Below are 24,326 nucleotides of genomic sequence, written 5' to 3'. Positions count from 1 at the left end.
CGCCGGCTCCGCCCGAGTCCAGCTGGCAGCGCGGGGGTTCGACTAGCGCGTGCCCCTCCTGCCCAGGCTGCGGGCCCGGCCCGCGCCAGTGAGCATGCCCGGCTCGCCGTGGCCGCGCGAGGTCTGCCTTCCGGGTTGAGGAGGGGGGCCGCCCTTCGGCAAGGCGTCGCCCAAGTCCTCTAGCCACACCCCGAGGAGCCACGCCGGCGTTTCCCGGGCCGCAAACTAGAAGGGCAACTTCAGGCGGGCGGGGGCTTGGGTGGTGAGCGGGGCGGGACGCGACGCCCCTGGACAGGTCGGAAAAAAACCGTGAGGTTTCTCTTTCCCCGGGTTGAGTCACCCTCGCGCGAGGGGAGGAGTGCGCCGCGGCCGGCCGGCCTGAGTCTGGAACGCTGGATCAGGACGCGAAGCTTTGGGCGGGAGCAGGGCAAGGGGCTCGGGTTGGGTCGGCAGCGGGCACAGGACCCAGTGCTGGGCAGTTAAGAGTGGGTGTGGACCACTCCTTAGTCTTGGTTCGCGGGGAGGGAGGTGGTGGGGAGGGAGGAGATAAACTCTTTATTGATTTACCCGCGGACCTGGCGACGTTGAATTGAGCGCCTCTGACTTGCACAGCGGGCCGGGGAGGGAGATCGTGGAAAGCGTTGATTAAAAGGAGAGTTCGAGATCACTGGGAGTGCCAGAAATGTAGGCTGGGTCTTGAGGCCTCAGGAAGATTGGGTGACCCTCCAGCACAACGCGGTGCGTCCTCGTCTTTGAAATCCCGTGAAAGTCCAAGGCAAGGTGTAGGCGCTGGCCCCGCACACCAGCGGAAGCCCTAGAGAGGCGATGATACTCCAGAGAGACCCACACGTTAATTTAATGTATACTGTACGCGCCCAGTCGGATTGCTGTTCTGCATAAGATGAGGCACTGATCCTGGAATTGGGGAAAGGTGCTACCTAGATGGGAATCTGATGATTCTTTGTTGGGCAGACAGTGGTAAGGAACAGAAGTCAGGACTGGGTGACGAAAGGTGCCCTGCGTTTGCCATCTGTGTGACTTTGGGCAAGGTCTTTAATTTCTCTGCGCTTCAGTTTCCTCATCTGTAAAAGTGGGATAAAAATAGTACCTACCCTGTAAGTGGGACAGTGAGGATTAAATGAGTTTGATAACTGCCAAGAGCTTGGCCTATCCTAAGCACTTATTCAATGTCAGATATTTAAAAAAATATTATTAGGGAATATTTAATGAATAAAATCATGTAAGAAATAGGCCGTTAGAGCCCAGAAGAAATAAACTTTAATCTTATAAAGGTATCCAGAAAGACTACGTGCATAGAATTGGTGAAATTTGATCTAAGTCTTGAAAAAAATTAATAGGCATGATGTCACTCAATCATTCAGTAAATGTTTCCTGAACACTTATTATGTGCCAGCCATTGTTTGGGCTCTGAGAATGGGATAAAAACCATTCTAGTAAGGGAACAATGCCAATAACTACCCATGAGGGAGGATTTCAGCTGAATACCTGGGGTGGAGTGGGAGTGAACACATTGTATGAGGAGCTAAAGGACAGTGAGAGAATGCACTTGGGGATTTACTGACACTTGGGAGAATGGGATGGTGCAATGAAACCCCAATAGACCTGGTAGGTCCTTTACCTCTTTACCTCCGTGAGAAGTGGTGACCACTGTAGATTTTTGAGTAGCACTATAACTCGGCTGAATCTGAGCTTTTGGGAAGGTACTCTGGGGGCATACCAACTAATAACTAATAGTTACTGAATGCCCACTATGTGCCAGGCTGGATGGTTCTAAGGATTTTGTAACAACCCTATGTGATGGGGACTGTTGTTTCCCCATTTTATACTTGAGGAGACTGAGACACAGGGAGATTAATTTGCTCAAGATGAAACAGCTGATAATGTTGGAAAATGCTCCGGAGCCCCCTTTTAACTACTAGTCTGTATCCCTTTCATTTTTGCCCAAGTCCTACTGATAGTCTTGTTAAGGAGTTGAGATCAGCACACTCAACACAGTCAGAGAACAGTTGTGGAGCCTTTAATCAAGCACCGAATTTTGTGGGCATACTTTACATAAATTCTTTCTTTAGCTGATTTTGCAAGGAAAAAAATTAAATTGTATTTACTTCATTTTTACCTTTTTAGAGCATACAGAACATAATAGTGACAACAATAGAAAAAAATCACCCACGGTTTCACTTTTATTGGGAAAAATATAATATTTTCCACTTTTAATTTAAAACCCAAGTGAGTAGAATTTATTACCAGAATTCGTATTCCTTCCCTCCACCCCCGGTCTCTCAGTGCAGGTACCCCGCACTCCCAGAGCTTGTACTGGCTTTCACCAGAGAAGCAGGGGTCCCACCCTGGCCATGTTGGCATGAGCTTCCAGTGTTCCAACCAGCTAGGCCGTGGTGTTCAGAAAGCAATTTGGCTTTGCAGATGTTGAAACGAAGAACAAGAAAACCAGTTCTCCTCAGAGACAATTGGTTTATTTTTCTAAAAATACAACTAACCCATCCACTCTTATCCTGTCAGATGCCTCCCATGGTATGAAGAAATTTCTTGTTTCTTCCTTTACGTCATTGCACTCTTGATTAGGTTGACCGGGGTAATTTAAGAAAAAAAAATCTCCTCTGGGCAATTGCTGAAGGTAGGTGGGACAAGAGTGGACAGGCCTGCTGGTTGACCCACATCGATGACCTCTCCAGGCTGCCAGACTGGCCTTTCTGGTCCTGCTTCTTTCCTGTTCCTTCCTTGGGGCTTTTGAATCAGAAGACGGTGGCTTTTGCACAGTGGGCACTGTGAGTGAGAACACTCTATCCCAAGGGGATGTGTGCTACGTGGAGTTGTATCTATTTGTCCTTGGGAGTTGCTGCTGTTGCCAGGCTTGTGTTTTATGTGTGACTTTGTGGCCTGGGGAGGTGGGTGGGGGGATCCCCCAGTCTTTGGTGATCTCCTGATTCATGACTCATTTACCACATCTGCTGGATGACAGGTTGGCCTCCTTCCCCCACCCACTGAGTCCGGATTACACAAAAGGGACAGGTATGAAGCAGGACACCTCTCCTTAACCCTTCTCCTCCTTTGTACTACTGTTGAAAGATGAGGGGGGTGTACTGAGTAACCTCTCTTACTTTAAAATACCAGGATGGGACTTGTTAAAAACAAAAACAAAAACCTCGCAGGTGAGCCTCTACTCTCCCTTAAACTGCTGAGCACAATGAAAAATGCTCCAGCTAGACAGACAAGCTCTTGCTCTTCTTTCTGTAACTTACAAATTGTGTGGTTTTGCAAATTGGGCAACTTCTGCACTCAGGCAAACAGCGTGCATTTTCAGAGCAAAGTGTGGTTGGGCTTTTCTGTTGAGATTTAAAGATGACTCAGGAGTGCATTGAAGCTTGCTGCACGGAAATTTCTGAGAAGGGGAAAGCTTGTGGGAAATTCTGGAGGTGACCGTGAGGCCTCCTGGCAATTATGGTAGGAACTTTTACTTTTATAAAGTACTTTTGTTTCTGGGGTAATTCCACATGCTCAAACTTGTGAGTAATTATGGGTATTTCTTGAACAACAATCGTGGACTTACTCCTGTGTATTACACTGTGTATGTTAGGCATTTGCATTGGTTTTAAGTATCCTGTGCCACTGTTCTAAGCACTTTACATAGTTTAATTCTTTTAAGCTTCACCTGACCTATAAGTTATATATTTACAGATGATTTTAAAACAGGTACAGAGAGGCCAAGATATTTGTAGTAAGTAGCCTTTAAGGTGGCTCCAATGATCCCTCCTCTTGGTGTCTGTGCCCCATGTAATCCCCTCCCTTTGAGTGAGAGCTGGACCTCCTAACTCGCTTTAAATGACTAGAATGCGGCCCAAGTGATAGAATGTCACTTCTGAGATGAGGTTATGAAAAGACAAAGACTTCCATCTAGCTCTCTATCTGTCTCTGAGTCTGCTCTGTGGGTGAAGCCAGCTGCCAAGTGGCAAATAGCCCTATGAAAAGCCTCACACCACCAGGAGCCTGACGTCTCTGACCAACAGCCAGGGAAGATTCCAGGACTGGCTGACAATTGGATTGCACTTGTAAGACCCTGAGCCGGAGGACCCAGATAAGCTGATGCTCAGAAATGGTGCGACAATAAATGTGTGTTGTTTTAAGCTACTGAGTTTGGGGGTAATTTGTTACATAGCATTATATGACTAATACACTTGTCCAAAGTCCAAAAGCTTGTCTGTAAAAAGAAATGCAAGGTATAGACCCCCAACTTTATCTTAAATTATTTTTATTATAATGCTGCTTAAGTATATAGAACCAAATCTAGGAACAAAAGTTTTATGATTATTGTTGTACACAACTATAAAAACAAAAAAATTAGAATACCCAAAAAATCAAGAATTCATGTTTTTGTTTCTTGTTTTGGTTTAAATTCATACTTTTTATTTTTTTTTAAGATTTTATTTATTTGTCAGAGAGAGAGGGAGAGCACAAGCAGGGGGAGCGGCAGACAGAGCAGGTGGAGGGAGAAGCAGGCTCCCTGCTGAGCAAGGGGCCTGATGCGGGACTGGATCCCAGGGTCCTGGGATCATGACCTGAGCCGAAGGCAGCCATTTAACCAACTGAGCCACCCAGGCATCTCTAAATTCATACTTTTTAAATGATAATTTCATATGATGGAAGGTGTGCTAAAATGAAATCATCATTTAGTTTGGAAACAGCCTCAATGTCCATCAACAGGAAAACAGACTATGTAAAGCCATCCTACAGAATCCTCTGCAACTGAGACAAGGTCTTGAAGACAAATTGCTCTGCAGAAAAAACAAGCTGCAACCAAGAAACCCCCAAAGAATCCCGTTTATGTATAAAGAACCAAGCCACGCAAAACTACTATTTCTTTGCATGCCCAAAAGGGCATAGAAAGGCCTAGAAGGAGACAGTGAACTGATGACAGTGATGGTTTCTAGGGAGGGGAATGTGAAGGGATGTGGGGAAGCTTTTGCTTTGTATTGTCTATATTTCTGTATTTTCACCTTTTCTTTTGCCTTTCTTTTTCTTTATTCGTTTCCCTTTTTTGCAATGAGAATTTATTCATGTGTAATTAAAAAAAAAAAGTGTTGTTCTTGTCTGTCTGTCCTTGCTTTAGCTGTAGGGTTGGTGCCAGAATGAGTGATGTGCAAAAGGCCAGCCAGCCAGAAAAGGTGGTCCTTGTCCTGCATGGGAAGGACCACGAGCTTCAGTCAGGTCCTTGCGTCTGGGAGATGACTTGCTGAAATTGGTAATTTAATAAGAGTAACTCAAAGGCAGTGTATGAGTTCAACTTGGAGATCATGGAGTAAAGAAACTAGACAAGTGTGGGGGGGCAGTGCTCCAAGGGATGCTTCCTGACACAAGCATTTAGTCCTGGGGCAAAGGTGAGGGTGGAGTTGTGAGCCAAGTAGTTGTGGCCACTGGTCAACGGACTAAATGCAGACATTTATTAAGTTTAGAGGCCAAGGCTAAAATCAGACCCAGGCTTTACTTCTCGGGGAGTTAGTAGCTCAGAAGGGGGATAATATGAATGGTAGCTCACTCTTACACAGTGCTAACTATGGATCAGATTTAGTCCTTTGTGAGAAGTGAAGAAAGGCAGAGGGGAGAGAGAGTCCCGAATACCCTCCCCGTTCTCCCCCCACCTCCCCAGCCTCATCTGGGATTCCCCAGAGAGCCTCATTCATGTAGGGCCTGATACAGAATGTGGATCATTGAGAACCAGCAAAATTGACATAACCTTGAGGCCTCAAATACATTCCTCTCCTTCAACATCAATTTCATCAGATTAAAAATCCAATAACAGGCTGTCATTGAGTCTGAGAAAAGAGATGGTAATAAAAGGGAGAATCTGACTCCATAATGGAAAGCAGGTGATTTTTTAAAATTGGTTTCTCCAGCTGTCTGTGCTATGGAAATTCAGAAAAGGTAGAAAAGCCCGTGTATCTATCTTCTCCCCAATTCTCCTCGCTTCCCTGCAGACGTGCTCCTTCCCCTTCTATTTGGTCGGACCAGGTGAGTGGCCCCATTATTGCCTCTATTTACCTGGCTGGGACGTGGGGAGTCATCCTCCCTTCTCCCTAGTTCTGTCCCCTCAGTCTTCTACAGCACACCCCTCCACGCCTTCCCTGCTGCCCTGCGGTTACTGATGCTTTCTATGAGTCACCTGGGGACTCTGCCTCCTGCCACCAGCCTCCCACCTGCAGCACCTCTTTTGCTACCTGTAAAGTGCAGACAGAACCCTGGTAAATGAATGGCTGGATACCATGTAATGAGAAATAACATGCAAATCATTTACCTCATTGTTGCATTCACCATGGGTAAAATTAAGTGCTTACTGTGTGCCCTGCCTTGGGTCAGGTCTGCCTAGGCTCTTTGACTGCAGAAGATGGAACTTAACTTCAGACTAATCTAGGTGGTGTCAAATGGGAAAAAAGGGTAGGCGGGGCTAGCAGGCCCTGACATCCGAATCAGGAACTGGAGAGCGTCCAGGACGAGGCAACTTGTGCTCTTTAATTCTTCCTCATAAAAGAGGATATTTATTTTTCTTCCTCCTTCTGCAGACTGGCTCTCACTGCTTTCCAGAGCATAGGGTCAGATGTAGCCAGTCGGTATATTTTGAGTTTATGGTTCTCTCTATTCCAGCTCCTTCCCCTAAAGAACGAAGCATTGCCAGGTCTTGGCTTTAAGTCCAGGTCTCAGATGAAAATCTGATTGGCGCAGCTTAGGTCAGCTGGCAATGTCCTGTCCAATCATGAAGGCCAGGCTGGCAGCCTCCCTCAATGCAAACATAGCTGTTGGCTGCCCACTCTTGTTGTGGGGGTAGAAAGAATTCAAAGAAGTGGAATTTGGGGCCTGTTATATGTTCTAAAAGCTGTCTATGATTCTATGATGTATTATAAGGAAAGACATGCCCTCTAGCTTCTTAGCATGTAAGCCCCATTGGGGAATTTGTTACTCAAACTCATGTAGAATCTTTGCTTTTGTGGAAAGAAGTTGGAGTTTGTGATGGAAGTTTTGATCTTGACTTTAAGAAAGCATAGGCTTTGAGTTTTGGAGAGAATGGTTATTTCAAATGAGTAGAATAGGAGGATCATTGGTTCCTAGCAGGAACGCATGAGAGCAGTGAAGACTCCTTCCTGGGGTAGATTCAAATTTGAACGGTGAGGGCTGAGATTAGATGAATAAGGGGGGAGATATTCATTGGAGGGATCTGAACACCAAATAGGTTTATACTTGTCTTACTACGGACAGTGAATTGGGATGGTTGAATGGAAGCTGAATGTATTCTGGAATCAGACGCATCTCTGAGTCTGTCCCTTCTTATAGTTTTATGTGATTTAGACTGGTTCCTCTGTATCCTCATCTAGAAAAGGGATACTAGTACTGGCTTCCAGTGAGCCTCTGTTGTTTTTGTTTGCCCGGCATCCATTCCCACTCCTGAGAAATGCTCCTCAGTGTCACCTTGGGTAATCACTCTAGTTTGGGTAGGATTGACTTCACCTCCCAGTTTGGGGATGGACACTGGCCCTGGCCAGGACTAACCGTACAGTACTCTCCTCAGGGCATTTTACTTCCATCTGTCGTAAATTGTTGTAATTCATATACAGATCAATGGTATCTGGTATGAATGGTGCCTCCTTACATGTGGTGTTTTGTGTACTGCATAACTTGCTCAGCTATACAGAGCTGCTCTGATCCTGGCCAACTAAAGCAGTCTACGCCCTGGCCACAGATCAGGGAAAGGGGAGTGACCCACATCTGGCCAATGGGAGGTAATTGCACCACATAAAAGAGTCAGTCTTAGAGTAATGCCAACTACAGCAGACAAAAGAGCTCAGAGACAGAGAGGCATAAATGCATCATGTGAACTCCTTGATCCTGAAGCTATGGAATTGCATCTCTAGAGGGATTTATCAGCTATATTACCTAATACTTGTTGAGAGAGGCAGTCTTCCATGGGTCCCTATTGCTACTATACATTTTATTGCCAAGAACCCAAGGCCCTGACCACTCTTTCCTGGGCCATTTCTCATAGTTCTGTTTGCAGTGAACGACCTTGAAGGACGAGTTGATGTCTGCCTCCAAGGACAAAGGACAGGCTTTCTTATTGCTTGCTAGGAAAGTGATAGATTTCCCAAGCTCGGTGTTCCTCAGCTGTGATGCAGACCTCCTGTGTGCAGAACATCCAGGAGCCTGAACCATGTTGTGTAACCCCCGAAGGATTCTAGGTAAGGAAACCAAAGTAGGTGTGCTGAGGCTCACGCTGCTTATCGCGCCCTGAGTCGTGAAGTCCTGTATCTCTGATCCAGGAGGTTTGAGTCTTCTGCCTGCCTCCGTGAAATAGTGAAAGGCTAATTTACTGGCTTATTAGTAGCGTACAATTAAATACCAGGTCTGACAATAAACCTCTTCTCATTTTTGTGTCTGAAGTTAGAAAGAATTGAGATTTTTGTCACTTGCCGGAAAAAGTTCTCACAAATTGTCTCCCTCATCAGTCGAGCTAACGTATGAGAAAACTTCTAATCTATACTGGGCTCCCAAGTATCTGTGGACCTGTAATAGATGGTTTTATCGAACAACTTTATTGGAGTAAACTGCACATATTTAAAGCATACAATTTGAACAGTTTCGACCTGGGTACGTACCAGTGAAACTTTATTACAACTAAAATGATAAGCCTAAAGATAGATTATTTTTCCTTTTATCACACTGATTTAAAACATACACAATAGTAGAGGAAATAGCGTAATAAACTTTCAGGTACCCATCACCCATCATGTCAATACTCTGCCATTTTTGTTTCATTTACCACCCTCCCACTTTTTTTTTTTTTTTTTACTTTTCTGGAATACCTTATTTTTTATTTATTTACTTATGTATTTTGTAATCTCTACATCCAACATGGGGCTCAAACTCACAACCCCGAGATCAAGAGTTGGATACTGTACTGACTAGGCCAGCCAGGTGCCCCTACTTTTCTGGACTATTTTAAGGCAAATTCCAGATATGACATAATTTTACACATAAATACTTCAGTATACATCTTTACAAGATAAGAACTTTTTTCTTTAATATAACGACAGTAACATCACATCCAACAAAATTAATCATAATTTCATAATATCATGTAAAAAACAATCTCTTGTATTCAGTTTCCCCAAATGACTACAAGAATATCTTTATACAGTTTTATTTTTCAACTCAAAAGTCAAGCAGGGTCCAAAGATTGCATTTGGTTAATATGTCCCTCGGGGATCCTTTAATCTCTACAAGTTTTTCCTGTCTTTTATTTTCCCTTACATTTCTTTGTTGAAGAAACTGAATCCTTCCTGTAGAATTTCACAAATTCTAGATTAGGCTATTTGTATTCTTTGATGGAGAGAGGCATTCCCTATTTCTCATATTTCCATGAAACTTGAAGTTAGGTCTAGAGCTGAACTGCCCATATGGCAACTACTAGCTACATGTGGTGACTGGACATTTTAAATGTGGTTTATCTGAATTGATATGTACTATAAGTATAAAATACATACCAGATTTCAGACTTACTACTTAAAAATAGAATATTTTATTAACGTTTTTATATTGCTTACATATTAAAATGATAATATTTTGGATATATTAGCTAAATAGACTATATTTTAAAATTAATTTCAACTCTTGGGGTGCCGGGTGGCTCAGTTGGTTAGATGTCTGACTCGATTTCAGCTCAGGTCCTGATCTCAGGGGTGTGGAATTGAACCCTCCATCGGGCTTCGTGCTGAGCATGGAGTCTGCTTAAGATTTTCTCTCTTCCTCTCCCTGTGTGCTGTGCCCCCGCCCCACTCGCATGCTCTCTCTCTCTCTCTCAAAATAATAGTAATAATAATAATTTCACCTCTTTATTCTTGCCTTTTTAAATGTAGCTATTAGAAAAATTTAAAATCACATATGTCTCTTGTATTATATTTCCACTGGAGAGTGCTGGTTTAGAGGCTTAATTTGAATTAGATTCAGTTTTTTCTTTTTTGACAAGATAATGTAGTGTACCTCTTCTTGCATCACATCTGACAACACGTATTATCCAGCTGCCCTAACTTTTAATGATGTTAAGATTGATCGGTGGTGAGAATGAGGAAAGCAAGTTCTGCTGGGAGTGGTACTGGTTGGCACACACAGCTAAAACTTTGTGTTGTGCTGTGGAACATCAACAATTTCACAGGACGTCAATATCATGGGAGACACTCAAGACACTCTGTGACCATAATGGAGCAGGAGAGAAAAACATTACAGCTCCATAATCACATCTGAGTAAAAAGAAGAGCATTGTGGGGCGCCGGGGTGGCTCAGTTGGTTAGGTGTCTGACTCTTGGTTTCAGCCCAGGTCATGATCTCAGGGTCCTGGGATTGAGCCCCACATGGGGCTCTGAACTCAGCTTGGAGTCTGCTTGAGATTCTTTCTCTCCCTCTCCCTTTGCCTGTCCCCCTGCTCATGCTCTCTTTTCTCTCTTTGTCTCTCTCTAAAATAAATAAATCTTTACAAAAAAAAAAGAACATTGTCTAAACCACAAAACTCCCCCTTTATGGGCTAATATGACTGGCTGTTGTTTCTTCACCGATTACAGCTTTAGCTTTCTTTTGCTCTTTCTGTCTTTTAGATGAGAAAATTAAAATACCCAATAATAGAATCACCCTGCTTTCTGACAGCATCCAATTTAAGGGCAAAGCTCTGTTTCCTTGAACTATCTCCCAAATCATTACCAAGCCCAAATCTTCTTTGTTTTTTAAAGATTTATTTATTTATTTTAGAGAGCGAGAGAGCGAGCGAGTGAGAGAGCACACGTGCGTGGTGCACAGGGAGTGGGGGGAGGGGCAGAGGAAGAGAATCTCAAGCAGACTTGTGCTGAGTGTGGAGCCCGATGTGGGGCTCAGTCTCACGACTCTGAGATCATAACCTGAGCCTAAATCAAGAGTCAGACACTCAACCAACTGCACCACCCAGGTGCCCCTCAAGCCCAAATATGATAAGTTCTTTCTAACACCCTCTTATTGAGACCTCCATGGCTCCCTTTGGTGTGTGTTCTCCCTCATTGGAATAAGACAGTTGACACAACTTTGTTTGACTGTAGGTGTGTTTCTGGCCGACTTTGGCTAGAGAGCATTAACCATGGCTTTAGGTAGTGTCAACCTCATCCTTCCCCAGCCAGGTTTGTGGGGTAGATTTGTAAGCACCTAATTAAAGTACAACTTAATGCAATTAGATGTTTCAGGAATTCCACAGATTAGTCACTGTTTTCAACCCTCGTGAAACTGGACTTATCAGTCCAAACAATTATTGAAGTCTTTTTCCAAACAGACCTATGCCTATCTGTTCATTGTATTAATTTGCTAGGGGCTACTGTAAAAAAGTACCACACACTGGGTGGCTTAAACAACAGTTTCATCATTGTCTCACAGTTCTGGAGTCTTAAAGTTCAAGATCAAGGTATCGGCATTGGCACTGCTGCTTCCTCCTGAGGGCTGTGAGACAGAATCCGTTCCAGGCCTTTCTCCTGGCTTCTGGTGGTTTGCTGGTAATCTTTGTATTCCTTGGTTTATAAACACATCACCCTGATCTCTGCCTTCAGTTCACATGGGTTCTTTCTGTGCCTGTATCTGTCTCCAGATTTCTCCTTTTTGTAAGGACTCCAGTCATATGGGATTAGAACCCACCCTAATAACTTCATTTTAATTTGATTACCTCTGTAAAGATCCCGTCTCCAAATGAGGTCACACTGTGAGGTACTGGGAGTTCGGACTTCAACATGTGAATTTTTCAAGGATACAGTTCAACTCATAACGGTCACTTGGAACTGTTAGGATCTTTCTGGTGTCAGTAGCTGCCAATCGTAGGGGTACATGACAGTGGATACTTCCTGACAATCTCACTATAACTAGTTTATATATAAAGTGAGTGTTCAGCCATATTCTATACACATATAGGCATTTATTTAATAAGCATGCATTAGTAAGTAGGCTCAGGAACAGTCCAGCAATCTGTTTTGTAATCTTAGGGTGTCCCAGTTCTCTTCTCTTTAGGGACTCTAACCACGTCTTGTATGAAGGATTCATCTGAGGCAGGTGCCCCAGCTCGAGGCAGGCTTCGGTTATCCTTAGGGTGCTATCAGCCAACCAGAATCTGAAGTCAGGGCTGGACGTAGGACCATTTCTGTTTCTAGCCCTGGGTGGGCAAAGGTTCACCTTGATTGTGAAAAGGTGAGGAATGTCTCTAAAACATTTTGTCTTGAACATCAGCAATTTTACCAGTGGCAGTCCATTTATAGTTTCCATTATGCTAATAAATGAGTCACTAATTTCACCAATGGAAGCCTATTAATAACATTTATTATAATTAGCAAAGCCTCTGGTGTTGATTGAAGGTAGCTAAAGCCTTGTGATACTCCTCTTTGCTGTGTGGCATTCTGATTAAGTGCTAGCTGTGAATTCTTGATTAGGGCAACCGACTGTCCCTAGAGTGTACACTGAGACTCACACACACACACATTTATGTCACACTGTCTGAGCTAAAGTATTTAAAAGTAAATTACAGACATCATAACCAGGCCACACTATTTTCAGACTTGTGCTTGGGAGGGTGCATAATAAATGGATGCACATTGGAGTGTAAAGAACACGGAATTGGGTCAAGTGTGCCCTTGATCAGCTATCTTTGTGACCTTGAGCAAATCATTTAAATGTTCTGGGTTTCAGTTTCTTCATCTATAAAATGAAAGGCCTGGATTAAATGATCCTTTAAGTTCCCTGTAGCACTTAAGTTCTACAATTCAATTCTAAGAGCTAATAATTCAACAAGTATGAAATCATATAATACGGAATGAATACATGACTGCTCAGAGGAAATGATGTGAAGGAGGGATTGGATTAGTTAAGGAAGACTTTGGGGAGGTAAGGCAAAGCCAGTTGCCAATGAGTTATTTCATTTGACAACGTGTGTGTGTGTGTGTGTGTGTGTGTATTTTAACCTGTAAGCCCATTGACCTACATAGATCAAAATGATTCTTGGCACTCCAAGATTCTAACTTAGGATATTAGACATTATAGGAGATGATCTTGTTAGCTTTTAGAATTTGTAGTTGGCGGGGAGGCAGAGTGTCGGTTTTGCTTGCTTGAAGTTGATGCATGTTTCTGTGGCTGATCTCTGTACCAGCTACAAACTCAAAAGAGTCACGTGTCCCACCAGTTGAGTTCTGTGCCTCCTCTAGGGAGACTTGGAGTAAAAGGGCTATTTCCATGATGACAGTCTGAACAAAGATGCACATTCCTTTCTGGTCGGGAAGCAAAGGGAAGAACACCCTGATTTCATATACCTTGATGAAAGTAGCATTCAAACTTTAAACATTGCCATGGCACACGATTTAAATAAACCCACAGGCAAATTAGCTGTACTTGGAGGGTGTGTAGTTCAGTACTTCCCAGTCTTCCTGCCCAGGGATGGTGGAGGAGAATGTAACAGCTGCCCTTGGTCTGGGATGAAAACACAGGCTGGACAGAAGGGGGATGGGACAGACTGCTGTGTCCACAGGAGCCAGGCAAGTCAAGTCGGCAAATGAAGCCAGTTGATATGAGTTCATAGGATAAGATGGGGCAGGCTTGGCCCCATTAAAGAGGGAAAGCCACCAACCAGCTCCTGGGGACCGTGCTGGTGGCAACCACATATTCAAGGTTTTGCCAGCTATGGCAGCATATCCAGAGTGGTCAGATAGTGCGATATTTGGTCTTCCCCTGAAGGTGGAAATCCAGATTTTTATGTGACAATTATTAATTGTGGAATTTTTATAATGAATACAGCCTTTTATAGCTTCATAGTCTGAACAAAACATCTCTTTGTGCAATGTGGACATTTAGATCATTGATTTTTCATGGAAAAAAACAACGAGGGCTGTGGACATACCTGGGACAAAGTTCAGCAAAGCCACCTACTGGCTATGTAACATTGGGTTGGTGTTTAAGATATCTGAAGCTAATTTTCCTATATGTGCAAATGAGGGTATCTTTATTGTGTTTGGTAGAGTTATCATGAATGTTGAATGAGAGAAGCCATTTGACGAGGCATGCATACCTTGCCACCTGGCATTTAGTTCATTAAATGCAATACTTGTGTTTGTTCTTTTCTGATATAATTGGCTGCCCACAGGTCAAATCCAGCCACAAATCATTTTTTTAAAAGTTGAGATATAATTGGCATATAACATTATATTATTTTCAGGTATACAACATAGTGATTTGATATTTGTGTGTATTACGGAAAGATCAACACAGTCTAGTTCACTCCATCACCATACATAGTAATAGTTTTTTTTTCTTCTGATGATCGCTTTTAAGACAAATCCTTTGAAAAACTTCTGTGTGGGGAATTTTTTTCCCCTGGGTTTTTGTTTTTTGTTTTTTTTCCCGAAGAATTTATTCACTTATTTGAGAGAGAGAGAGAGAGTATGAGTCGGGGGAAGTGGCAGAGGAAGAAAGAGAGGCAGACTCCCTGCTGAGCAGGGAGCCCAAGGAGGGGGGTCCTGATTCCAGGACGCTGAGATCCTGACCCAAGCCAAAGGCAGACACTTAACCCCTGAGACACCCAGGCACCCCTCCCCTGGGTTTTGACATGCCCTTTACGGGTCTGCTTACTGTTCAGACTGAGCATGAACAGGACAGCTTGTCCAGAGGGACTTCAGTCTTCTCTCCTTTGCTCATCGTGATCTGGCTCTGTTTTAGGATGTCAATTCATTGTAACTATAGCCACTCGCGTGATGTATGAAGGAAATGTAATAGTAATAATAGACCGCTTAGGACAGTGCAAGCCAGCTACTATGATAGCTACTATGACAGGCGTTGCCACTGGACCCTTTTAAGCCCAGTGTCAGCATATTGAAGACTTTGCCCTCTGTCTCCCTGCCTCCACGTAGATATGCTAACACTTTTGACCTTCTGAATTGTTTGTTACCCATCAAAGTCTCCGAGTGTCTCTGTTGAAAGAGCAGAGTTCCATGGCAGCTTTCATCTCTGTGTTACCAGATAACTACGTGGAGGGCATGTACACTTCGCTGGTAAATGTGGGACTAGACAGTTTATAGTAACCCATCCTTCCAGAGTTTCACAAAGCGGGTTTCGGTATTCCTAGCTCATTTGAACTTCCAAGCAACTCCATTTCTCTCCCCCTTTGTGATGTGAAAAGTGATAGGCAGTGGCGAAACAAGACTTGCCTATGGTTGTGAAGTTCACAAATCCCTTTGGAGGGTGGCCTCCAATTGTCTGGAGTGGAGCGTCCGCCTCCTCCCTTGATAGCAGACGTGAGCTCTTCAGTGAGCTCTTCAGTTGGTCGTTGTCCCCATCAGTCTGCTACTTTCAGTTTTACCTGATTCCTTGGCCATCCAAATTTGTGACCCTGGCATATAGGATATTCACCTGACCCTGAACGCTGTGTGGTGTATTTGCAATCCCTGCTGTATCAGACTTTGTTCAGTGATACGAAACTTCATGATGCTGACTGTGGAGAATCAAGAGAGACAGGATCTCCTGTGTAGAGGCTAGCCAGTGCAATCAGGACCATAGTAAATTTAACTGGAGGGTCATGTCTCAGACTTCTCTGGCTTCTGCTTTCCATGATATTTAAATAACCGAGTAGATTTATATGACTTCAGTTGGCCATGCACCAAAGCCTAGATGCTCATTTCCCCCAGCATATTCTGTGCTAAAAGCATGATATAAAAATCCAGCAAGCAATGTTTCCTTATCAAATAATAATTAAAAGGTTCTGTCGCAGGGGTTCTGGAAATATCATCGCTTCCCCAGGAAATAGCTGTGGAAAGATTTCCCACTGTGGCTTGCCGGTAGGTGGCATGGAAATGAGTGCAGCAGCCATGAAAATACGCACAAGTCCCAGATCCTGGCCTCAATGAAATATAATGGGCAGCTGGTGGATCTTAACATTTTCAAGCCTGGAAAATTATGATTTGGGGAGTTGTAAGCAGTTTATGCTTCCTAGGGTAGAGTTTGCTAATTTGTCTTCAGGGCTATATCAATCAGAGTCATTTGGTGCAAGCAACAGAAACAGACTTTGGCTGATTTTAGCAAAAGGGGTTTTATTGGGAGGATATGGGGTACCTCAGAGAACAGGAATAAAAATGGATGAACTGTGGTTTTCGATAGAACTAGGGATCAGTTGGCAAGAGCTACCAGACAGTCTCTTTGGGTCTGCTTTTAGGATGAATGATCATTCATTTTCAGCCTCAGAGTCACTTAAGGTTCAGATTCTAGGGAAGAATGTTTGATTTTCTAACATGTCTCTTACTCCTGCCTGGGAGCAAGTGCATCTTGATTGGCATTCTACTATCACTGCCTGCCAGGGGGCTGGATAGTCAAAATCAAATTCTCATGCTGATTCCAGAGATGGCGGCATGATGCCAAGAAGACATCTGTCCCGAGCCAGATCTTCCCTTTGTTCCAGGAGGAACTGCTTTCCCAGACATATTGGTTAAGCATCTTTAAGACAAATATCTATTGGTTAGGGGACAGGATTCAACCAGACGTGTGTCAGGTCCCCAGGGAAGGGCATCCCAGTGTCTAAGATCAGGTCAGACATCCCCTCTTGGTCCAGGATTACTGCTGTATGCAACTTGTTACCCAGAGATGTAAACAGAGTGATTAAAAAGCTATATGCGAGGTGGGGCGCCTGGGTGGCGCAGTCGTTAAGTGTCTGCCTTTGGCTCAGGTCGTGATCCCAGGGTCCTGGGATCGAGCCCCATGTTGGGCTCCCTGCTCGGCGGGAAGCCTGCTTCTCCCTCTCCCACTCCCCCTGTTGGTGTTCCCTCTCTCGCTGGGTCTCTCTCTGTCCAATAAATAAATAAAATCTTAAAAAAACCAAAAAACAAAACGCTATATGCAAGGTAACCAGTAATAAACTGAGAGGAACTTCAGTACTGGCAGAAACCCTGTTTCAATCTCTTGGAGGGGAGAAAACATGGATTCTGATTATTGAGACTGAGAAGGAGCTAGGCATGTTGAGTTCAGCCTCCCCTTTCTCTCTGGAAGGAAGCCAGTGGCAGCAGGAAGCCAAATGAATGGCAGTGCATTCTAGTACAGAGGTTCTTAAGGTATAGTCTCCAGAACACTGGGGGTCCCCAAGGTCATCTCAGGGGGTCAGCAAAGTCCAAAGTATTTTCGGGGTGCCAGATGGCTCAGTCAGTTAAGCATCTACCTTCAGCTCAGATCGTGATCCCAGGGTCCTGGGATGGAGCCCTATATCTGGCTCCTGGCTCAGCGGGGAGTCTGCTCCTCCCTCTCCCTCTGCCCCTCCCCCAGCTTGTACTCTCACTCACTCACTCTCTCTCTCAAATAAATGAATAAAATCTTAAAAAAAAAAAAAACCCTAAAGTTCTTTCGTAACAATGCTAAGATGCTATTTGACTTTTCCACTATGTTGACATTTGCATTGATGGAGTGCAAATACATGCGTCTTCACATGAATCAGAGCGCAGACAGAAAACTTTACTGGTAGTCACTGTTCTTTCCTGCCCCACACTCAGAAAGAAAGCCCAAATCAAGAGTTTCAGAATATCTTTAATGAACATAGTTAATTTTATCACACCAACTGTGGCGTGCACTGCTGCGGCATCCTGGAACACAGTCCCTGTCTACAGGAAAAGCCCTTGTGCTGTCGTTTGCGTTGTGAGCTGAAGTTCCCTCCAGAACACCATTTTACTTGCCAGCCACGGCTGACAAACAACTATGGTTATTCAGACTGGGGCATTTGGCAAACATTTTCTCTAAGGAAGTGTCTGTCATTTCAAGGTAACTGATAGTACTTGTTGCTAATAGTACAATTTGTGCTTATAAGCAAAAAATTAGAAGTTTAGAAAACTTGTATGCACCACCATAGGCTTGACAGCTTTCCAGGACTTAAAGACTTTTCTGATGATATTGGTGGCGATGTTCATGAATATGGTGTGGGGATACTGTAAAATGAAGTGAGGCAACATTTGGAAGATCTGCTTAACTCAGGTAACCAAAACTTCCCTAATATTCCATACATGATGTTACCAACATCCATTCAAACTGCAAGATTGGTCAGAGAATTTTAATTTTTTTAAAAAATATAGTCTGACTTTATTCTCTGTTTTCAACAGCTCTGCATTATGCACATTTCTTGTAAGTCACTTTAATTTCTTTGCAGAATAAGGCAGGAGACGGAGGGATGGTCTGGAAGATGACTTTATCCTCATGGACGGGACAGACACCATCTCTTCTCCAAACAGATAGTAGGCTGACAGTAGTCCACCAACAAAGCGTATATTTACTTCAAAAACGGAAACCTCAGCATTCACATTAAAATCTAGATTTTCTTCAACCCATGATTTTGCCTCTTCAAAGTCATGTTTCATTTCCATTATAAAAAGTGTATCCAGGGCATCTACTATCGTTGCTCCTTTAATACTACCAAAAAACTTCTTGAATGGCCTTCTTTTGATATAGGCTTCAGTTCATTTAATCCCCAGGTGTAATGTTTATAATTAGCATGTTTCATCATCTCTTTGATCTTTGCCCTCTTCTCGCGGATGGCGGCGTTGGCTAGTTTCTGGCCAACCGCCCCGATTGGGGGCACGAAGTCCACTGGGAGCAGCCTCCTGAACACCGCCTTGTCATGCAGCTGGTCCTGGGCCACCTTCTCCTTCTCCAGCAGGATATCTCTTTGAATCTCCTCGGGCAGCTTCTGCAGGGTCTCCTTGGCTTTGAAAAGTTCATCGATGTGGTTTTATATTTTACATTGCAATTAAAGAAACTACCACTTGTTGAGTTTTGGTGTAGTATCAAAGCAGAGTATCCACAGTTATCTGAAAATATTAAAATATTTCTCCCTTTCCCAACTATATATCTCTGTGAGGCTGAGCTCTCTTGATGTACTTCAACCGAGAAAACATATCGTGGGGTGCCTGGGTGGCTCAGTTAGTTGAGTGACCAACTCTTGATTTTGGCTCAGGTCATGATCTTGGGGTCATGAAATCGAGCCCCACGTTGGGCTCCTCACTCAGCACAAAGTTGGCGGTGGATTTTCTCTCTCTCTCTCCCTCTGCCCTCCCCTCCTGCTCTCTTTCTCTCTGTCTCTGAAAATAAATAAATAAATCTTAAGAAAAACATATTGCGATGCAGAAGCAGCTATGAGAATCCAACTGTCTTCTATTAAGCTGAACATTAAAGTTGTAAAAATATATAACAATTATACTCTTACTTTTTTTAATTTTAGAAAATATACTTCTTTCTTTTTTTTTTTTTTAAGATTTTATTTATTTATTTGTCGGGGGAGGGTGCACAAGCAGGGGGAGCTGCAGGCAGAGGGAGAAGCAGATTCCCCGCTGAGCAGGGAGCCTAATGCGGGACTCGATCCCAGGACCCCGGGATCATGACCTGAGCTGAAGGCAGATGCTTAACCAACTGAGCCACCCAGGCGTCCCAAAATATAATTATTTCTGACAAAAACAAGTTATCTATGTTAATATTTGATGGATTTATTATTGTTATTTTTAAATGAATTAATACATATTTAAAAATTTATTAGTTTTAACTCCTGTGGTAAACAGGAGGTATAACCCAGATAATTGAAGGCTTTTTGGAATTCTCATTAATTTTTAAGAATTTAAAGAGGCCCTGAGACCAAAAAGTTTGAGAGCTGCTCTTCTAGTGGAATTCCTTTCACGTGGAAGGAAATATCACGAGTAGGGAAAAAAGGTTTCTCTTTTTAACAAAAAGAAGCCTATCTCAGGAGTTGTTTTGGAAGACACTGTTGACTGGCTTCATTCAATAACTGGGAATTATTCACATTTCACAATAGAGCCTGAAAAACCAAATACTTTCCAAACATCCACTGTTTCTAAAAACAGCCACATGACCTAGTTTTGGAACATAAAATTGTAGAAGACGCTGCTGGTGGCCAGTCCTGCTCTCCCTACTGGGACAATGTACCTATCTCCTAACTGATGTGAATTGCCTTCAATCAAAGGCAGCCTCCTTGCTGCAGAATGACTAGAAGGGTATGCCCCATACCCTAGGCCGAAGTGAGATTTCAGCGGAATCCACGTCTTTGCCTAGCTCCTTCCCTCTGCTTTATACTGCTTTCTTTGTTCCCTCAAAAGTTTTACTGAAAACACTCCCTTAATCAGTCACTCATAGAAGAACCTCCATTTCAGGCTCTGGAGAACCCAGTCTAAGACAGACATAAGCAGAAGTCAGTGGGAGTGCCTTTCTGGGAGACCATTTGCTTTTTTGATGAACAAAAGGGAAAGGGGAGTATATGCAGCAGGCCTGGCCTCCCCCGCTTCTTCTTGCCAGAGCATTGCTGGAATGTCTGGATCTGGGGTTCCCATCTTGTGGCTAAGAGGCCGTAGATGTAAAGGAAAGGCCAAGAGAGTCTTAGAGCCAGTGCCAGCAGCTCCTGCTTCCAGACTTTTATATGTGAGAAAAATTAATTCTATTTGCTTAACTCATTGTTTCTCTTAATTGCAGTTGAACACATTACTATCTGATATAGTTACTGTGAGAATATAATGAGAAAATAAAGGACCTAGCATATAGCAAGCACTCAAAAAATTGTAAGTCCCCCCCCATCTCTATCCAAATTAATTTTCCTGGTTGGAGTTTATGAAAGGCCAGATGAAATGATACAATACCTTTGTATATTATATGTCAACATTAGCCCTTTCTGAGCTACATATATTTTTGAACCAATGCCTTGATTAAGAGAAGGATAACTAGGGGCGCCTGGGTGGCTCAGTCAGTCAAGCTTCTGACTCTTGATTTTGGCTCAGGTTGTGATCTCAGGGTCGTGGGATCTAGCCCTGTGTGGGGCCCTGCCCTCAGCCTGAAGTCTGCTAAAGATTCTCTTTCCTTCCTTCTCTTTCCTTCCACTTCCTCCCTCCCCCCGCCCACTCTCTCTCTCAAAATAAATGAATGAAATCTTAGAGAAGGATTACTAAATGATAGGAAGGAACAGTGAATTTTGTCTCTCCTTACATTTCAGCAGTGGGTGATGGCCTTATGTGTTGGGAGGGCTGACCCAGCTCATTGCTTTAATATCTCCTAAAGGAAAAATACGTTTACATTTTATAAAAACATGTTATTATTTTAGACTGGTATTGGCTAACCCTTCAAGTTTATAATAACAGCCCTAGTATTTGTACCAAAGCAGAAGAGTATGGTTGAGTGGCTCGGGTGTCAAGAACAGCAGGGCCTTTGTGTGGATTGTGATCCTACGTATGTATCGCAGCGTCACTTGGTTTGGGGGGCCACCGTTCTTGCTTTGTGCCTCTGCATCTTATTGTTTATGGAAAGAAAGCTTGTCCTTGGAGTAACGAGTTTGCTGGCGACAGGGACATATTGTTTGAAATGCACGGAATGCCTCGGGTTTACGTGCTGTTCAATAATGCAGTTCAACCTAATGTAGCGACTGTGTATTGAGCGCCCACTGTGTGCTGGACACGGTGAGGCCCGAGGGGGTGAATCCGCCACGGCCTGTCTCTGTGGGTCCGAGACCTGCGGGGGCAGCAGCAGACGTACATGCAGGTCACTTGCATACAGGGTTGGTGCTACGATCAAGGATCTGTGAGACTTTTGACGGAGGGAAGGACGATTCATTCCTCCTTGGGTATTGAAGAGAGGCATCTGATGTCTGTCAGAAAAGCAGACGCTCTCTGTCTGTGCTTGCTGTCTTCTTTCACCTAATTAGATCTTATGCTTGTTAAAATTTAAAATCCTTCCCTGTAGTCTAACGTAAATGAGTCCTTACCCCACCACCATGGGGTGGGATTGTCATGTGAATTTACACATGAAGTGTAAACTGAGGCTCAGCAAAGTTTAAAGCACTCGTGTGGCTTTACATGATGAAGAACCAGGTATACTAACACCAGATTTACTTCTTTCCCGTTTTGTGTTTTAGTGTTTTTTACGGTCCGTAGAGGTGGTTCACAAGCTAGGCTTCACATTAGAATCTCCCGGGAGGTTTTAAAAATCCTGCTGCCCGGGCTGTATGCCAATTAAATTAGACTCTCTGGGGGTGGGACCCAGGCATCCGTGTTCTGGTTTTTAAAAATTATTATTTATTTTTTTAAAATCGTGGTAAAATACACATAACAGAAAATTTACTCTCTTGGCCATTTTTAAGTATAAAATGGAGGGTCCTAAGGCACGTGCACATTGCTGTGCCACCATTATTGCCACCCCCACAGAACGTTTTTCATCTTGCAAAACAGAACCGTACACCCACTGAACAGTAACTTCCCATTACTTCCTTCCCCCAGAATGGCAACCGCCATTCTACTTTCCTCCTCGATGAATCTGACCACTTCAGGTACCCTATATAATTAGAATCATGCAGTAACTGTCCTTTCGTGACTAGCTTTTTTCACTTAGCATCATGTCCTGAAGGTTCATCATGTGTCAGACTTTCCTTCCTTTTTAAGACCAGATAGTATTCCCTTATAGTTTTATGCCGTATTTTGTTTATACATTCATTGTCAGTGAACACTTGGGTTGCGTCCACCTTTTGGCTGTCGTGACTAATGCTGCTATGAACATGGGTGACCCTGTTTTCAGTTCTTTGAGGTATATATCCAGAGATGGAAATCTGCTGGATCATATGATAATTCTATTTTTAATTTTTTGAGAAACCACCGTATGGTTTTCCATAGTGGTTGTACCATTTTACGTTCCCACCAACAGCGCATCAGTATTTTCTTAAAGCTCCCTGGTGATTTCTGCAGCCCACCAAGATTGAGAAGAAGCTGACCTTCTCAAGGACAAAACTTGACTTTATTCACTTTTTGTAGCCACAGCCTTCTGCACCAAGCCTCACAAACTGCATCACGGCATTCGTGTCGAGTGGAATTCCTCCATGTTGTGTTCGTTTTATTTCCCGCATAGCTTTTGTGAATCTATAGCTAAAGCAGCTTTCTCTATGATGCACGTGTCATGACAGACTTCTTAAGTTTTCCTCAGGTACGAACATGTATTTCTGCCCTAGTCACATTTATTCTGTGTGCACCAAGCGTACAGTAGAAAGTGTTGCTTCTACACCAAACGGAAGAGGAGAAATAAAACAAAAGAAAGGCAGCTGCCCAGTGTTCTTCAGGTCTGAAGCACATGGACCCACTATTTTCCATGACTGACTAAAGATCTTCTAGATGTGACTTCTTAATTAAACTTGTTCACTGGCCTCCGCCCTATCCTGCTTCCTGCAAACTGAGAAGGAGCTTTTACTCTTTAGATTGTGTTTTCCTTGGTGGAAATAGCTAAGGCCAAGCGAAGAGAAAGTTTGGGGTCTTGATCACAATCATCTCAATCTAAGAGACCCATCACCCCCTACACACACCTTATTAAGAATGAGAGCTCTGAGTCTGCAGGGAGAGAGACAGGAAGAGAAACCCAGAAATGGGAGGGGAGGCCAAAAGTCATTGCATTTGGCGTCTCTGTTTTTTCTTCGGGTTGGTGTCAAGAACAATTTATTTAATCGTCTTGATTTAGAAGACTTTTAGTGTCAGCGAGTGGTCTTTTTTATTACTTCTGTCTTCTGCTGGCCTTTCCTGGGCCTCTTATATTTCCATCAAGCTATTGGCATTCTGTCTGAGTCAATAACAGGCAAAGGTCTCTTTCTTGGATATGCAGCACACTATATTCTATCTGGAATCAGAAGTGAAGAATTATAGTTGTTTAGAATCAGAAGAGACTTTGAGAGATGTCTGACCCAACCTTATTTTCATTTTGGCCTGCAGGTACTGTGACGTAGCTGGTTAGTGGCAGAGTTGAGACAAGGACCCAGGTGTTCTCTCACTGAGTGCATTACTTTTGCCATATTTTTTGCATTCATTCATTTCTTCCTTCAGTATTTATTTAGCATCTGTTACATTTTAGACACAGTGCTGGGCATTGGGGAAACAGCAACGTAGACCTGTTTCCCATTCTTATGAGCTCTAGTGGAGGAGACACCTAACTGGTCATGCAGAGTGGAGTAAAGAGAGGCACCCAACCCCCTTGGAGAGGAAGATCAGGGAGGAATTCCTGGACAGAGTGATGTTTAAACTAAAATCTGGTGAGCGAGTGGGAGTTTGCTAGGGGAGAGGTAGAGGGTGTCCCAGGAAGAGCAAAGAATACAAAGAATACGGGCAAAGGCCCCAGGCAGAGGAGAGTGGTATATTTGAAGAACTGAGAGAAATTCAGAGAGGGGGAGAGAAAAAGGACTTAGATTAAGTTGGTCCTTGTCGGCCATACTGAAGAATGTGGAC

The sequence above is a fragment of the Ursus maritimus genome, unplaced genomic scaffold, assembly GCF_017311325.1.
Source record: "Ursus maritimus isolate PB19 unplaced genomic scaffold, ASM1731132v1 scaffold_20, whole genome shotgun sequence".
NCBI classification, from domain to species: domain Eukaryota; kingdom Metazoa; phylum Chordata; class Mammalia; order Carnivora; family Ursidae; genus Ursus; species Ursus maritimus.
Note: the sequence above shows the minus strand (reverse complement) of the source record.